Here is a 12,203-nt window from a genome sequence, read left to right as displayed (position 1 = left end):
TCTGCTTACCCTTACCAAGACATTCTCGATGACACCTTGTGGGAACTTGACGGATCGATCAGCGAGTTGTATGCTTATCTTTGTAGGGCTCGTGGTTCCCAAGTCAAGCCTTTTGGACATTGATGAGGGCATGAGGTTAATGCTAGCCCCTAGGTCGGCCAAGGCATTGCGAACGGGCGATTCCCCTATTGAGCATGGAATCGTGAAACTTCCGGGATCGATTTTCTTTTGGGGTAGTTTATTGAGTACGAGGGCAGAGCATTCTTCGCCTAAATTAACTAATTGCAAATTTTCAATTTTCTTTTTATGTGTAAGGAAGTCCCTCATAAATTTAGAGTATTTGGGCATTTGGGTTAGGACTTCGATAAAAGGAATATTGACATGCAATTGTTTTAACAGACTTTCGAATTTTGCGAATTGCTCATTGGTCTTTTGACGAATTAACCTACCGGGGTACGGAACTCGAGGAGCCTTGGTAGGCTCTGGTGATGGAGGAGAGTTCTTTTCCTGCAGAGGTGTTGGCATTGTTTCTTCCGTAGGTGGCGGTACTTCTGCAGGCCCTACGGTGCGGTTTCGTAGTGTGATGAGGTGAACTTGCGCCTTTGGGTTTGTTTCGGTATTGCTAGGTAATGCGCCTTGCGGTCTCTCGGAAAAGTTTTGAGCTATTTGATTTATTTGTTTTTCTATGTTTTGAATGCTAGCTTGTTGATTCCTAAAATTAGACTCTAATTGTAGAAATCTTTCCGAGTTTTTCTTATCAGTGTCAGAGACAAGGCGAGATATAGTATCTTCGAGCCTTTCTCGTCCACCTTGTTGTTGAGTGAAATTTTGTGACTCATTTCTTGATTGATGAAAGTTTGTTCGTTGGGTTTGTTGGTTACTACTATTGCCGGGTTCCCTCCAACCAAGGTTTGGGTGGTTTCGCCATCCTTGGTTGTAAGTTCCCGTTGGAGGACCCGACGGCCTAGGTCTATTATCAATGTAGTTTACCATTTCTTGTTGATCGTCCGTTTCTTTCATGCAACTCCAATTTTCATGTGACCCACCACACCCTTCACAAGCCATAACCGAGACTGTTTTTGTCATTTCTAATTTTTTTATTTTCGAATAAAGGGCCTCGATTTGGGCTTGTAAAGAAGTGCTTTCGTCGACTTTATGGGCGCCCGGGGCGATAGACTTATTTCCCCGGGGGGTGTGCCATTGAAAATTGGTTTGAGCAATTTCCTCAATCTGATTATATATTTCATGTGGGCGTCGGTTACCTAGAAGTCCCCCGGAGCTAGAATCAAGTGTCTGCCTAGTGTGTGGCAACAATCCATTGTAGAAAGTGGACACTTGTTGCCATATTGCGAGGCCGTGATGGGGACACTTGCGTAATAGCTCCTTGAACCTTTCCCAAGTTTCATATAAGGATTCCCCGTCCTCTTGTGAGTATGTATTAATTTCAGCCATTAATTTAGCAGTTTTAGCAGGAGGGAAATACTTATATAGAAATTTTTGGGCTAGTTCATCCCAGGTGTTTACCGAACCAGCTGGGAGGGCGTTGAGCCAAGCTTTCGCTCGGTCTTTTAGTGAGAATGGAAACATACGGAGGCGGATGGCGTCGTTTGATGCTCCATTGATCCGAAAGGTATCACATATTTCTAAGAAATTAGTTATATGTAGATGGGGATCCTCGTCCGCAAGCCCGTGGAAGGTTGCGGAGTTTTGGAGCATTTGTATCAAATGCGGTCGAAGCTCGAAGTTATTGGCTTCGACATTCGGAGCATTGATAGCGGCGCCTAGATTACCTACGGTGGGCCGTAGATAATCCATAAGGGTGCGTTGGTCCGCCATTGAAGGTGGATCACCCGAAACCTTCTCTTGATTTTTGGCTTTTAACCTTTTTCTGAGAAAGCGTTCGGGTTCTTCTAATGGTTCTTTTATGTCTTTATTGGAACTAGAGCTCATACACTATGTGAGGTTGGCGTCGGGTTCCAAGTCCTGCAATAAAAACAGAAAAGAATGTTGGTCAGAAGGTTCACCACGGCCCCGTGTTGAGCGAACACGGCCCCGTGGTCGGAATTACAGTGATTGTTTTTCAGATCCCAGTTACTGGAAGTTGGACACGGCCCCGTGTTGCACCGGCACGGCCCTGTGGTCAGCCTTCTGTAACTTGAAAAACAAAAACTGCCAGTAATGATGCTGAGCACGGCCCGTGTCCGACCAGGCACGGCCCCGTGCTGAGCTCTGCAGAAGCTAAAAAACTAAAAAAATCCTAAAAAATTAAAGAAAAATAAAAATATGATTAGGCCGCTGATTCCTAACTTTCTTAAAATCCTTGTGTCCCCGGCAGCGGCGCCAAAAACTTGATGCGTGTGTAGTGTAATATTATTTTGATGAGTATTTAAGCCCCTTTTTACACTTTTAGCCAAGTTTTAAATTTATAAAACACGATATTCACTAACACTAAACACACATATGGGCAAGTGCACCCATCGTGGACGTAGTATAGTGTTGGTAAGATACCGAGGTCGTCCAAGGACACAAGAGCTTTTAATACCGGTTTATCCTCAACGTCTAATCAAATCAAAAAGGTTAGAGAAATGTTTTTAAACTAAGAAAATAAAAACTAACTAAATGCTGAAAAATAAAAATAAAATAAAAACAGATAGACAAGATGAATCACTTGGATCCGACATGTGTATTAGTATAACCTTTGATTATTTTTGCACTTTTGCACTTGTTTAAGAGATAATCTTAGTTATTGTAGTAGGCCCCTCTTTTGAAGGCAACGTTACCCTCAACCCAGTAGTTTGAGTCAGCAAGGATACAATCCTAAAGGGTCGGATTATTGAAAGATAATGAATTAAGTTATTAATGCAAATTGTGGTAGGCCCCGCTTTTGGCGGTGACGTTACCCTCGGCTAAGTAGTCTGAGTCAGCAGGGATACAGTCCTAAATAGCCGGGTTATAGTATTAATAGTAGTTAACTTATGAGGGGGTCAAAGAGTTTGGATCCCCGCCATCCAATACCTATGGGCATTGAAGGAGATCCTACTAAATTTGACCCAGGTCCCAAGCAGGACCTCTAAACGCTGAACAAGGGCAAGACCCTTACCAAATCGTTCCCTTAACCCCCGACCAGGTAGCCAACATACCTCCATATAGACCGTGGAGATATGAATGGTGAAAATCTTTTATTTTATATAGACAGTAAAATAATGCCAAGACACCACGGACAAACGATAAGGAAAGATCACCTTCAACATAAGTAACTAGTTATTAAAGTCATTAATACAAAACCAAATAAAAAGTGCAAAAGATTAAAAATAAAAAGTATTATACTAAACACTTGTCTTCACCAAGTGATGTAAGAGACTTAGGCAAACATGGCCTTGATTGTCAAGAACTCTTACGATCAATCTTGGATCCCGAGACGACTCACACACTCTACGATGGACAATGGATGATGGTGGTGGATGATGGTGTTATGGTGGTGGTGGGTGGTGGATGAAGTGTGAGAGAGGTGGTGTGCCAAGGGATGAGAGAAAATGAAGCCAAGCTCCTCTATTTATAGGCTGAACAGAAGGCTGGACACGGCCCCGTGTCCGCTGGACACGGCCCCGTGTCCGTCTGACATTCTCTCACTTCATTAATTGTAATTGCGAATTACAATTAATGCGCCTGCTGTACTTTCACCACGCCCCCGTGCCCGCTGGACACGGCCCCGTGGTGGGCAATGGAAGCTTCTACTGGTTTGTCTTTTCTGCTGCTTCCTGGGCACGCCCCCGTGTTCGCTGGACACGGGGCGTGTTCAGACTCTGTTTCTTCTCCTTTGCTTTGGGAGGTGCCGTTGAGGGTCCGGGCAGTCTACTTTTGTTCCTTTTCTTGTATTTATGGTAGAATTAGTTGTCTTTTTGCTTCTTTTGTGATTTTGAGCTTATTTCATCCTGAAAATACAAAAGGAAGACAAAAACACTCTTTTTCCAACATTAGCACTTAAAAAGGGTTAGTTTTATACCTTAATTGATGTGATTTATATGTTGTATTTTACACACATCAATGACAGTGGTGATGATGAAGAAGAAAGACATATTAATGTTGCAAAATCTCATCTATCTCCTGAAAGCTTTCATTTTTATTTTGCAGATCACTTGGAGAAGCTGAAGGAAAGACGAACAGCAAAAGAACAAAAGTAAATGATGTTTGATAGTAATGCTCAAAAGGATGAGATTGTTCAAAATGATGAAGTTAAAAGTGTTGCTGAGGAAATTGTTGAAACAGAAAAGGCAATTGATGCAGAAAAGGTGATTGAGGTGGTGAAAACAATTGAAATAGAAAAGATTGTGGAAGTTGATATGGGTTAAAATACACATTTTTATCCCGTGTAAAATGTATAATTATTGTATAGTTTTATTTATTTTTATTTAGTTTTTAGTGCTTTATTATAGTATTTTGTGTTTTGCTAGGTCCTGGTGCAAATGGAGCAAAAACGAGTAATATGGAAAAAACTCGCCAGTTGGGCAGAGTGGGGTACCAGGGACCGAATGAAAATTGCAGCTATTTTATGTGAGTGGGTCGAAGCCGCTATCTTTATTTTTAACTTAGAGGGATGCCACAAAATGTATATATTTGGATCGAGAGAAAGGGCTAGGCCAACATCAATATATAGTTGTATAATTTGAGCCCATCTAATTTATTGGTGTTGGGCCGCATAAAATTTGGGCTACTAAAATACATATGAAAGTATAAACTAAATAAAATTTAGTGGCTCAAATGGAATTAGTCAAATGGCAAGAATCACTAATCAAATAATTGGGCTGCAAATGACTGGAATTTTAATCGGATGTGGCAACTATTATTTATGTTGAGGAGCCCTACATGCTAGTAGTAGATACAATATTAAAAGGATTTGGAGGCTGTGCGTTAATTGGATAAGGCAACTAAAGAAAAGAAACCAACATGACACATCAGAGGATCAGAAGGAAGCTATTGGGCTGAAATTGAGTGGGCCATCACAAGATTGAAAACATAATAACTCAACAATTAGTAGTAGCGGTGGACCTCAAAAGAAAAGAATATAAAAAGAAGGACACGATGACCTAGTGGGAGGGGAATTCACAGACGGCTGCATATTTAAACGAGACGGCAGGATGAAAAGAGAAAAAAATCAAGAGAGGAGAAGGGGATTGGTTTGAGTTTCAAGCCACGGTTCAAGATTTAAGTCTGAGTTCGTAAACGAGTTAGCTTTACAATTTTTAATTAGACTTTGTGTTTTTTTAGACTTGTGAACATGATGTTTTTGATATCTCAGACTTGTTTATTGTTTATGACTATGATTCTTGGCTAGTTATTTTTCTACCCGGGTTTGTGATGAATATTTATTGATAATCGGTAATCTTTCGGTTTTGGTAATTTATTAATGGATGAATATTAAAGTAAAAGACCTATCAATATTTGACTAGATGTGTGTGCATACTTTATTCTAATTTATTATCTTATAATTGTTCCTCCTGTGTCTTTGTGAATGTCTTTCATGTATAGATGCATGTTAGGTTACCTACTTTGTGTTTGTAACTAGTTTATGGTTTACTGAGCTCGTATTCCATAGGAACATTGTTTGATAATTTAGAGGAGTTTAGTGTTCTACCTATTCTTGAGACCGGGAGGATATAGATAGTTAGGATTGTCTTTGGTGCTAGATATTTAGGTGCAGTGAGACCGGGAGGAGATCTGTCTAAGTTCCCTAGTATTATTTGTTTTCCTAAGTCTTGTCAAGAGTTTTTAGGTTACCCCGTACACTCTAGGGTGTATTGTGATTAGTGAGACCGGGAGGAGATCTAGTTTTTGGGTACTTTAGTATTGTTGGAGAGACCGGGAAGTGATCCAACCCATACCAGTGAGCTTTATTTGACCTTTAAACCTTAGAAGAAGTTGATGAGACCGGGAGGAGATTCAACTTATCTTTAGTCTTAGAGTGTCGTATTATTAGAAGCCGGTTCCATCATAGTTACCATTGCCGAGAGAAAACCGATAGTCACGAATATGATTCCAAACCTGGGTAGTACTTTCCCATCCTTGATTTCACCTTAGTAGCCTTCAACGTGCGTCTAGGTAGTCTAGTTCGTCTTAGTTAATTCCTTTAGTTTAATTAGTTAAAACCCCAAAACCAAATCAAAATCCAAATAAACCAGTTAAGTAATTAATTGAGTCAGAGTCTAGTTTAGTAGTGTCTCGTGGGTTCGATACTCGGACTTCATTAGGCTTTACTACGTACGATAGGTACACTTGCCTGTCAGTGGTCTAGCATTTAGAGAGTCTTAGTTTATAAATTTAAAACTAGGGTGTCTAGATTAGGTTTAGTTTTTAGAGACCACATTTACCACATCAAGTTATTGGCGCCGCTGCCGGGGACACTTAGGCGATTTTGTTATTAGCTTTGACTGATCTTATTTGTTTAATTGGTCTTATTTGTAATTTGAGTCTTAGGGTTTGAGTCTTAGAGTTTGTGTCTAGTAGTAGTGTGTCGAGTCTTTATTTTTGTAAAAAAAATTTTGTAGTTAGTTTTTTTTTCTTTCTTCTCTCTACTTTGTGCTGTTTTTGTTACTCTCTTCATGGCAGGTTATCATAGCGAGTACCCTCCCCATGTTTGGGCGTTCGTGGAATCATGTCAAATATTCGCTCAGATAACGACAACAGCATGGGACCAAGGAGATCCGAGGTTTCCCGAATTGTTCACCATTCTTGAGCGAATGATCGAGACACTAAATCAAATGATTAAGGAAAGCATGAATCAGCATGTGGATCTAAGGTGTCAACACTGTGGTGGACCGCACTGGTACGAAGATTGTCCGATTTACGTGATTCAGAAGAAAAATCAAAGTACAATACGCTTTACATGGGATGGTTACTATTCTGATAATATTGGTTTTGAGAGCTATGAGGGAGTGAAAGAAGAAGAAGAAGTAGAGATAAAAGATGTTGAAGAGGAGCTTCCCAATTGTAACGCCTCGTATTTTCGCATTCGTTTTTTTTTTAGAAAATTCGTGTTCGTTTCATATTTTTAGAATCGCCATTGATATCTGATCGAAAAGTGAATTAAAAACGGAAAAACTACGCATTTTTACGCACTTTTAACGCGATCGACAAAACAAACGCAAACAATATCGAACACCGACATTATTTCACGTACTTAAACTTTAAAATGATATATTTTACGGCATCTTACGACGCTCGGGTTCGAAGACGGACTTCGAGATTTGACCGGGCCGATGAAAACATTTGTAACGGGCTTGTGGGCCCTGGGCCCAAGCCCACTTATTAAACATGAGTACATAAACAAATTTATAATACAATTTCCTTCACCTCCTCAAAACCCTACATCAGAAGAATAAACAGCCGCACACACCTTGGCTCCCTCTCGCACCTCCGGCGACCGGCGTCGATTCTGGTCGGCTCTCCGACGAAGGGCCATTCGTTAAGTAACACAACCCCCCTCACCCCTCTCTTCTTCTTAAACCGCCACCCCCACCTCTGTTCGAATGAATGGCCGACCACTACCATTTCAGTGGTGGCGTATGGCGACGCGTGCACCAACGGGAGAAGAGAGACGAGGAAAGCGAGAGATGAGAGAGAGAAATCAGCGACGCCATTCGTGGCGGCGGCGGCAGCGGGGTCTCGACTGTCCGACGACGCATCGGTTGGGTTCCGACGGTTTGGGTCTCGCAACACAATCGGTTCAGTTGAGTTAAGTTTTAATTCGAGTTCTGTTTCAGTTGAGTTGTTGTTCGAAGCTTCCAGATCTTGTTCCGTTTTTTTTTTCGGGTCAGGTTCTCCGTTCTTTTTTCGGGTCAGGTTCTCGGTTTTGGTTTGATTCTGATTTGATTTAGTTTCAGTTCCAGGTCGGGTTTCTATTTCAAGTTCAAGTTTTTGCTTCGGTTTATTTCGGTTCGATGGTGTCGATGATGACAATGATGATGGTTTTATGCTAATACCGCGCGTTGTCTGAAGTCAAGTCGCACCTTCGCTGGAGAAATCGGAATCTCATCGGAGCCACGAACACACCGGACCTTACGTCGGAACTAGAAGACGTCGTCACGCGCATATTGGAACTCGTGTTCGTGATCGGTATAACCCTCTTTAAACTTAATCAATTTGTTTTCCGTTAAAATTCTATACAAATGGAACAAATTAGACGAACAACAGAAGCGAACAATATCGGAAGTCGCGGGTTTCGTTTTGTGTGTTTTCATGAACTGTCATTGTTTTTTTTTTATTAAATGATGAAGATAACGATGCTGTTTGAAATTCAAATAAAAGGAAAACTCGAACCTTTATGATTCACGTTTCAAAACATACTGTTGTTCGATGGGTTTGTTTTAATAAAGGAAGGAGATGGTTCCAGCCATTTCAAGTTAAGTAAAAAAAAAAAAATCAAGAACCTATCAACTCAGTTGTTGTAGTCTAGTGGCTATTGTTGATTGTAAACAAGCATGAGGTTGCGGGTTCGAGTCCCGGCCTCCTATTTTATCGTTGAATATTGTATTTGCTTATTAGAAACTAGTCACCAGAATCTTTTCTTAACAGCATAACATAATTTAAAAACCAGAATATGATCGGGTTAGTCACGTAGCCCAGTTGGTTGGGCTACGTGCACGTGAACGTATAGGTGCGAGTTCGATTCTTGTTAATGGTTGTTTGGGTCGGTTTTGTCCAAAATTTTGGTATTTTATTTTTTTAAAACTTCATTTTCCTTTTCGGTATATTGCTAAGCCTTTCTTTTAATTTAATAATTCAAAAACAGTTTCTTTTATTCTTTTATTTCTCTTAAACGTATAATAATTAACAATTTATTATAAATCTTTTAAAACACTAAAGGAGATATATTACAATATTTAAATAAACAAGTTATAAACAATAAATATTAAGATTATATTTAATCTAAAACTTTTAACGGGTTCGTTGCGTGCTATTCCAATCATCTAGGATAACCGCTCTCGTTCATTCTCTTGGACTTTACTCAGTTTCTTACTCGTGCGTTACTTACAAGAAATCGCAATGCAACCAAGGTGAGCATACTCGATCCCTTTTTACGCTTATTATATTTGGGATGCAATACATGTACCTTGAATCAGTTACACAAACATGCTAGTTTTCTTATACAAAATAATCTCTATATTTGCTCATATGTGTATTACTTGAATTCATACGTGTTATACTTACAATCATACGTGTTAAAATTCATAAGTTTGTACTTAATCACTGCCATGGAAAAAAAAATTGGTTTAAAGCATTTTTACATTTACACTAAAACTTGTATGCTCGCCAATACTTTTTGTATTGAACTATGCTTTAACATGTATTGCAGGATTTGGATGATGCAAGGAATCTAGTAGGATTGCCTAGAAACGCATTTAAACTCTAATACTTGTTGTACTGTATTTTATTTTCAAACATGTTGTAATTAGTTTTCAATCTTTGTATGAGACCATTAATCAATGAAATGAAACCTAATTACTTGAATACTTGTTGTATTTTATTTGTTTCAAACTTGTGGTATTTCTAGTTCAAGCAATGTAAAATGAAATTATTAAATATTGTCACAAATAGCGTTATGATGTCTCTAGCAATCTTCACACTTCGTCTCATCCCGATGTTTCCGCCATTGGTTCGGGTGTGACAGATTGGTATCAGAGCCATAACTATAGGGAATTAGGAAAATTGCTATGCTTTTGACCTAGTCTATAGTTTAGGTACCTATACTTGACCATTCTTGTTTCATGTTTTTAAGACACTCAAATTCTTCCTACTTTGCTTCTTTCTATTTTTTTCATCATAATTAAATGATTCGTTCATCCTAAGGCATTATACGCAAATTACACGCTAAGGACTTGAAGATACTCATATTCCACAATCGAAACGACTCACTAGAATAGGGGTGATTCCCGCCTTTGGTGACGAATTTCAATCCACTTTACATGTTATTTTGCACGAAACTTCACCATCAAGTCAGGAGTGATATCCGCATCTTGATGGGAAGTTCCATTTCATACTCTAGTGGTTCCTTATTGACGAGTCGGGATTTTATCTTGTTTCGTTCAATAAACCACGTTTTGGGGACGAAATTGTCAAGCTAGGATTGATATCCACACCTTGGTGACCGGTTCCGCTCTACGATTTTCAATCTCGCCAAAGTTTCGTATTTTCAATCAAATTAGGGACATGTACTAACTGCAAGGGTAAAATACCGTTAATCGCCTGTCGACGAGCGTATTTTACCTATTAGGCCAAAGCATGTCTCCGTAATTCGAAAGGACTTACGGGTCACTTTGGAATAGTCGAAGTTTCTAAACCCGAAACGTTCCAATATTTTATCAAACCCCTCTTTTATGCTATCTTCATATCTATGTGATTTAATACTTGTTATCTCGTTCATTTCAAAACCAATGTTATACTAGAATCGATTTATCATCCAACCATTCAATACATACATACTAATAGTTATACTTGGTTCGGGATTACTGGGTGATTCTTATGTGATAAACTTGTCATTAACTTTGATCAAAGCCACAACTTAACATGTATAGCGCTTGTGTAGCGCTATAGGAGTAGCGCCCGCCCGTATTCTTGAGGTCATGTTAAGACATTTTGCGGTACACGATGGATTGACAATTAGTCATTAACTTTGATCAAAGCCACAACTTAACATGTATAGCGCTTGTGTAGCGCTATAGGAGTAGCGCCCGCCCGTATTCTTGAGGTCATGTTAAGACATTTTGCGGTACACGATGGATTGACCTGTTTATTCGCATGCCAGTAATGTGTTAATCTTGATTAACTAAAGTATGTCGTGTGGATTGTTCAATGATTTTTTTTAAATATGCTAATGCTAGTTATACTTGATTCGGGATTTCTGGAACATTCTTATGTGATAAACCTATCATTAACTTCGCAAGAAGCCACACCTTAACATGTATAGCGCTTGTGTAGCGCTATAGGAGTAGCGCACCGCCCGTATTCTAGTGGTCCTGTTAAGTTAACAACATTACACCCTCTTCGTTGCGACGATGTTGGGTAGTCAACATTGCGGTACACGATGGTTTGATCGGTTTATTCACATGCCAGAATTGCGTTAATCTTGGTTAACTAAGTATATCATGTGATGGTTCAAAGATTTCACTCCTACTCTATAGTCACTCATACATAAACACAAATCATGCTTACATACTTCAATCTTTATACGTTATCACACGCACACATTCATACCCATAATACAATAATGTATCCTGACCCGTACACTACTAGTACAAACTATGCGAATCATGCACATACCAAAATAATCGCGGATGCATACGGGATCATATTGGTAACTGCATGAAAACAATAGTAGGTCCTACTGTGTACCATGACACGGAACGTAACATGACACCGAGTCGCGAAACGGACGTAACATGATATGAACATGGTGGATACGCCGCTGATACTTCCTATGTATAAGTGTTCTACCATATTACAAAACTTTCGTAAAAACGTGCCATGAGAAGTTCGGTGTTCCCTTAGACTTTATTGAATACAAATTTCGACCACACACAATCTCGCATCATACCCAAACGCACTTCGAGAATGCCATCCTTCTCAAGGTCTTCCTCTTGAATAAATTTCGGGACGAAATTTCCTAAAGGAGGGGAGACTGTAACGCCTCGTATTTTCGCATTCGTTTTTTTTTAGAAAATTCGTGTTCGTTTCATATTTTTAGAATCGCCATTGATATCTGATCGAAAAGTGAATTAAAAACGGAAAAACTACGCATTTTTACGCACTTTTAACGCGATCGACAAAACAAACGCAAACAATATCGAACACCGACATTATTTCACGTACTTAAACTTTAAAATGATATATTTTACGGCATCTTACGACGCTCGGGTTCGAAGACGGACTTCGAGATTTGACCGGGCCGATGAAAACATTTGTAACGGGCTTGTGGGCCCTGGGCCCAAGCCCACTTATTAAACATGAGTACATAAACAAATTTATAATACAATTTCCTTCACCTCCTCAAAACCCTACATCAGAAGAATAAACAGCCGCACACACCTTGGCTCCCTCTCGCACCTCCGGCGACCGGCGTCGATTCTGGTCGGCTCTCCGACGAAGGGCCATTCGTTAGGTAACACAACCCCCCTCACCCCTCTCTTCTTCTTAAACCGCCACCCCCACCT

General features: G+C 39.7%; 1 long non-coding RNA gene and 1 other non-coding gene across 2 annotated transcripts; both read left to right on the top strand.

Annotated features, from left to right (window-relative positions):
• Window positions 1-1,351: 1,351 nt before the first annotated feature.
• On the top strand, window positions 1,352-1,458 carry LOC118486168. Its single transcript, XR_004878024.1, has one exon. It is a non-coding gene; the product is annotated as a small nucleolar RNA R71 (small nucleolar RNA).
• A 6,057-nt stretch (window positions 1,459-7,515) lies between these two features.
• LOC110906990 lies at window positions 7,516-9,478 on the top strand. The gene is made up of 3 exons (XR_004876718.1): window positions 7,516-7,728; window positions 7,878-8,109; window positions 8,968-9,478. It is a non-coding gene; the product is annotated as an uncharacterized LOC110906990 (long non-coding RNA).
• Window positions 9,479-12,203: the final 2,725 nt, after the last annotated feature.

Source organism: Helianthus annuus, chromosome 13 (assembly GCF_002127325.2).
Source record: "Helianthus annuus cultivar XRQ/B chromosome 13, HanXRQr2.0-SUNRISE, whole genome shotgun sequence".
In the NCBI taxonomy this organism is placed as follows: Eukaryota; Viridiplantae; Streptophyta; class Magnoliopsida; order Asterales; family Asteraceae; genus Helianthus; species Helianthus annuus.
Note: the sequence above shows the minus strand (reverse complement) of the source record. Positions and strands in the feature narration are given on the sequence as shown.